This window comes from Cyrtonyx montezumae, unplaced genomic scaffold, assembly GCF_038088225.1.
Source record: "Cyrtonyx montezumae isolate F1298 unplaced genomic scaffold, pur_monq_1.0 scaffold_7, whole genome shotgun sequence".
Classification (NCBI taxonomy): domain Eukaryota; kingdom Metazoa; phylum Chordata; class Aves; order Galliformes; family Odontophoridae; genus Cyrtonyx; species Cyrtonyx montezumae.
In genome coordinates, this window is record NW_027072078.1 from 1,777,292 (window position 1) to 1,783,588 (window position 6,297).

Sequence of the window (6,297 nt, forward strand, 5' to 3'; positions counted from 1 at the left end):
CGTGAAGGAGGACCATGAGGCAGGAGGACACGCATCCCTCCCTGAAGGAGGCTGATGTGGTCGCCAATCTGCTGTCTATCGTATCTAAAATATCACAGCCAGCAAGCAAAGTCCCCCGGGAAAAATGGAAACATCCCATTTTAAGAAAGGGAAAAAAAGGAGGAACTGCAGCCCTCACCTCTGAGCCCTCGAAGGTCATGGAAGAGATGTTAGGGCACATAAGAGATGCCTCACCAATCTGGTGTGCTTCTGTGATGGAGTGAAGGCATCTGCAGACCAAGCAAATGCAAACTGATGCTGTCCACAGCCTGGACTTGTGCAAGGTCTCTGACGTGGTCCTGCACCACATCCTTGCCTCTGAATTGGAGAAGTACGGATTTGAAGAGTGGGCTATTTGATGGATAAGGATTTGGATGGATGTTCACAGCCAAAGGATTGTGGTCACTGGTTCTGTGTCCAGGTGGAAGCTGCTGACAAATGATGCTCCCCAGGGTTTTGTCCTGGGACCACTGCTCTTTAATGTCTTTCTCAGTGACACAGATGATGGCATTGAGTGCGCCTTCAACAAGTTTGCAGATGACACCAAGCTGAGCTGAGTTGATACTACAGAAGGAAGAGATGCCATCCAGAGGGACCTGGACAGGCTTGAAAAGTGGGAACATAATGAGGTTCAACACAGCCAAAGTGCAAGGTACTGCATTTGGGTCAGGTCAATCCCAGAGGTATATACACACTGGGAGAAGAACTCATTGAGAGCAGCGCAGCCCCACAGAGAAAGAGTCAGAGGTCCTGGGAGATGCAAAAGTTAACCTGAGCCAGCATTTTAAATGTGCACTTACAGCCTGGAAGGACAGCTGTATCCTGGGCTGCAGCAGAAGAGGCAGCAGGGCGAGGGAGGTGACTGTGGTTGAACAGTGGCATCAGTGAACAAAGGAAAGGCAACTGATGTCACGCACCTGAATTTCTGCAAGACCTTTGGCACAGTCCGTATCTCTAAGTTGGACAGATAAGAGTTTTGAAGGGTGGATAGCTTGGTGGGTAAAGTACCACGTGATGTTATGTTTATTCAGGAACAAAGTGCAGAGTCGAGTGATTTGGGCTACCTGAGAACAGCCTGATGGTTTTTAGTCACGCGATGAAAAAGGGAAAATAAGCTGTTTCATACACCAGCCAGAACTCATCTTTCTCTGCAGGTACTATTACAAGGTAGAAGCCAGTGCAGGAACTAAAGAAGTGTAGTAGCTTGCTTTTCAGATAAAATCCAACATCTACAGGTGTTCTCTCCCAGCTGTTTCAGAATAGCTGAACAATCTGGGAAAGAGTCTCTGGAACAAACCCTGAAAGTATCTGATCCCATACAACCTGTCAAACCCCAGTCCTTTATTAACTGTCAGACAAGCAGTGAAGCACTAGTGCTCAGATAATATATCCTTGGGTGATTTTTTTAGCTGTTCTTGAAATAAAGAAGAACCTAAGAGTGGTGAACTGGGGAGAAGGCAACTTCAATGTTCTCTGATCCCTTATCAAAGGCAGTACAAAGCTAAATAAGGAAATAAACAGAAAATACCCCACACCTGCAGATGAGAGACACCACTGTCTTCCTCCCCTTTGTCCTTGATGCATTGCAGCCCTTATCAAAAAGCAAAAACTTGGCTGTTCCCCAGTGTTCATGCTGTGCCTGATCCTCCTGACTATGTCTGGGATCCTAAGAAAGGAAAACACTGCTTTTCTGCTTGGCCAGTCACAACCACTACTGTTTGAAACTGAAACTTGGATAGAGCTGCATGCAGTTGCTGTGCACTGTGATTGCCTGCCCATTTCTTAGCCCAAACCTGCAGCCCAGTGATCTGCTAAAGCAGCCTCTGTGCTTCTTGGTTGTAAACTGAGTTGTTACAGCTCTGAATGGCAAATAAAGCAAAGCACAGGCTGAGTAAAAAAGGTTTAGGAACAAGAAGAGCCATGTTAGAGAACAGATGTATCTGGTATTAGTTCATGCAGAGAAAGATGTTGTCCTGCAGAGGAACACAGGTGGACAGCTTCCACACTGACAGACTAATTGCACTCAGGCTCCTGAGAACAGGTAGTTCAGGTGGAGGAAGTTGCAGGGAAGCAATTTGTCTCTTCCCTCAGCCTGACACACTCAGAAATTGATGAGGTTCCCAGACAGGCTGTGACTACAGGATCTCGTAATCCTGGGAAGAAAAAAAGGTGTTGACAGCTTCTACATCTGAGGGCATCAGAAGAAGTCTCAGAGGAAACAAGACTGGGAAGAAGCTGCTCTAGGGAAGAGGGTTGTTTATTTTGGAATCGTATGGCTTATCTGGATTCCTGCCACCAGCTCTGCAAAGTGTCTGTAATGCCTGAGAATGGATCTTAGGGGTTTTGTTCAACTTGCCCTTTGGCATGCTCGATTTGCTGAAGAGGTGTACCCCAAGGAAGCACAGCTCAATTAACTGAAGAATCAAAAGCTAGCAACTCACAGACTCCGTGAGTCCCTGTGGTACTGAGGGGAGGCACAGCAATTTAGAGAGTATCCTAACAGATTGGTTGAGGTTTAGTCTGGAGTCCTTACATCCTTACTCAGTGACATATGTTAGCAAGTCTCTCCGTTTTAAGTCTTTTTAAAAAGACAATTGGAAATCAAAGAGTTTGCAGTCGTGCAGAACTCTAAAACAAGTGAGGGTCTCCCCAGAGATCTCCGTGGCACAGGATTTGGGAAGTTCACCCTGAAATCAGTTCCTGAAGCAGAAACAAAAAAAGATACCCCTTCCTCTGACATCAGGCATAGCAACCGAGCCAAGTCCACTGAGAAACAGAGACGTGGAGGCAATGGCATTTGCCTGGGAAACAGCCTTGCTCTGAACATGCTCTGGAACTCTGATTCCTCCTCCTCCTTTTTAAGCAGCCATGAGTTTGCTTGCTTTTTAAATGACTACCACCCCTTAAAGCCACGTTTTGAGCTACTACTCAGTGCAGAATTTGGCTCAGCAATCCCACACATTGCTCTCAACTCTCAAAATTACTCCCACCCTTTCAGGTAAGCATCAAATGTGGAGTTCAAGTCACTGTGATGACAGTTTGCTTCTGAGCATCAGCAGCAAGTGCTGAGACACAGAAGTACTCTCAAGCTGTGGCCCTCACTGTGGACATTATGTTGACTGGAAAGAGAAGGCTGCCAGGAGACCTCATTGCAGCCTTCCAGCATTTAAAAGGGGATTTTAAAGAGGAGGGAAATCAAATTTTTACTCACCATGGCACATATGTATAGGACTTCCATCTCCAGAGGCTCTGCTGCTGTGCCTCTGCCATCCAGCTGTGATCCAGCTAGCAAGAGTGCCCCAGAGCTACAGAGACATCTCACTGCCTCCTTGAGATGTCTTAGGAGTGCTGCCTGTGAAGGGCAAGGAGGCAAACTGTCTTGTAAGTTATTTTTTCAGGTATGAAAACAACAATTTATATCCAGGTTTCATGCAGTTTCCCTCTGGTTCAAGAAAAATGTAATGTTTTTCAACCTTTCATCAACTCTCTACTATAGTCCTCTGCCTCAATCTACCGTGGGCTTGACACCTTTGGCATAGCCACCACCAGCTCCAAGCTCAGGAACAGCCCAGAGCTTTGTCATCCAAGCAACAGGAGCAAGCACTGAAGTTCAAAATTCAAGTCATGCTGAGGAAAGCCATGGATACAAAACAGAAGCAGAATAAGCATTCCTCTGATGGTATTGCTGAACCCTGGAAACTCAAGGACACATCCAGCTCATCCAAAACCCCACTGTCTCCTCCAAGGCCAAAATGATACACTAAAGACCCTCACGTGGGCTATGGCCTCCTGCACAGCATCTCACTTTTCCCTCCTTCACTGGACATGAGCACAGCTGGCTGGGTGCAGCCCCTCTTGGTGGGAAGAGCTCCGAGCTGTCAGTTCAACTGCTTTTTTTGTGCCTCCAGCATTTGTCCTGACAACACAAATACGATCCTGGAGCAACTCAGTTTGCTGTCTGTAAGAATTGCTTCCCCACTCCTTTTTTGTGGTGGTTATTCACCACTTGGAGGAGTGCCCTTACAGCCAAGGTGAGCAAAGCAAACCTTTCCAGATGACCCAGGGGATCCTGTCTGCCTCGTCAATGCCCATTTCTTATAAAGCACTGAAGCAGAAGTCTGTTCACTCTGCAGCTGTGTTTGAAATTCTGTTTTTCTGCTTCTCTGAGGACGTACAACAGTGTTTGTAAAGCATCAGCACAGTTCCTCCTTGGGGAGAAGGCAAGGAGACTTCCGTACACACACTTTCTGGTATGGAAATACCACTCTGTACGCTTCAACCAGAGTTAATGCTCACACTTCCAAGAATATCTCACATAGAGAAACCCAAACTGGGCATTATTCCAGCCAGCACCAAAACCACTCCCACCTCTTTCAAAGAGGACCATGACAGCCTCGTTCCAGTGGTGGAAATGAGCAGCCACACCTGCCGTACTGCCATGGCCTGTCCTCAGCTGAATGACACTAAGGGCAGAGGGAAGGCCCATCACCAGTTGTGAGCTGTAACTATACAGCATTAAGCTTTTCATCAAACTGCCATCAACAAAAGGGATAAGTGATAATTCTGAGTTGCTGAATTCTTGTATTTTTTGCTCTCAAGATCCTTCTATGACAGTTTCCCATCTACGAGGAGAGTGTTCCTCAGCATCTGAACCTCCAAGGCCTGGAAGGGAGCTGGTGGAGCTTCCAAACACTCTGTAGTCTTTATCATTGCTGTGTCTTGCATTTGCCTGCACGCAGAGCTGCTCTAGCACTCACTCCTGACCACGTATCAGTCAGTAAAAGCAAGCAGAGTTCAGCTGTTAGCTTCCTAGGTTAAGTCCCTGTGCGACCTTTCTTCCTTCTCAGTGTCTGTATCAGTGAAACACAAAGAGACAAGTCAAATAGACATCTGTAAATCACCCTTTATTTTGCAAAGAACACTTGAAAAATAAAGATGAAAGTTTTTCCAGGCTTTGGAATATAACCATTACAAAGTGTGGAATCACAAAAACTTTTTAGGTGTTCCCTTTCCCCACCCTCTTTTCAATTAACTCTTCCCATCGTGGAACAAACTGCAATAGTTTTAAGAAAAAAAATGCATTTGGAGCCAACATTAGAAATAACTGAAGAGTGGTTCAGTGCAGGAGCTGCTACATTACACTTCAAAGGCACAGACTAGAATTCCCACGTTCATACTTTGTAATCCCTATCTGAATTTCTCCAAAGCTCACGTCTCCAAGAAGAGATCAGAATTATTTCAAAGCAGTCAGGAAGATCAAGCTCAACAGAGCTGTCCAGTGTGGAAGTGGAGGAATTAAAGTGACAGCAAAGCAAGCACAATGCAACAGAGCAGCTTGCAAACAAAACATTTTCTCCTTTAGCTCAGTCATCAGCATGTGCCATAGCTTCTGTAAACCCTGGCTCAGAAGAACACTTGTGGATATGGAAGAAGGCTCTGCAACGTAAGTTTGCAAAGTGAGTGGAGCTGGAAGGGAAATAAATTGGCTGCTCTCATCTCAATCAGAAAAACAAATCTATCGGAACTAGGATTACAAGGTTTCATACCTACAACCAGAAATTAGGGGGAAAAAGGTTAGGAGATTAGGGTTAGCTCCTTGGCGGAAACAGCCTCAGAAAGCCCAGAAGCATCTGCTGAATTTTAAAGCTATCTAAGAAAAATGAAGACTAATGCATGTTTAAAGACAAAGAGGTGGTTTTGACTATTTTTTTTTGCTTGCTTTTGTTCATGACTAAGAAATGTCAGTTTTTGTCTTTAAATATTCCTAAATACCCAGAATCCTGTTAATCTGCAAAAGGTGAATCAGAGGACCTTCTCACAGCAGCCAGAATTTTAGTAGCCTGCTGTACTGGCAACTCGTACAAAACCATCTCCACACAGGAAACAGATCAAGCACAGCAGTGTCCCCACAGCAATTGCATTTGTTCACTCATTATCACCGTGTTAATTAAGGATACTTCAGGCTGTGTTCAACAGTTGCTTTTGAACATTGCTTTGCTTATCTCAGACCAGGCTTCCAGACATTTGTGCAGTTCAGCAAGGCTTCGCAGTGTCTTACAGCAGACTTCATGTGATACAACAGCCAATTTGCACACGTTTCCAGCAGTGCAAGGCAAGCACACTACGTGCCACGAGCTCTTCTGCACCGCATGGAAACACTTGTGTTACCTTCCACTATTCCACCTTCACCTTACCAACGAAAACAGGCTTAGAATTTGATTACAAACAATTAACTTCATTAAGAATTGTGGTTCATTT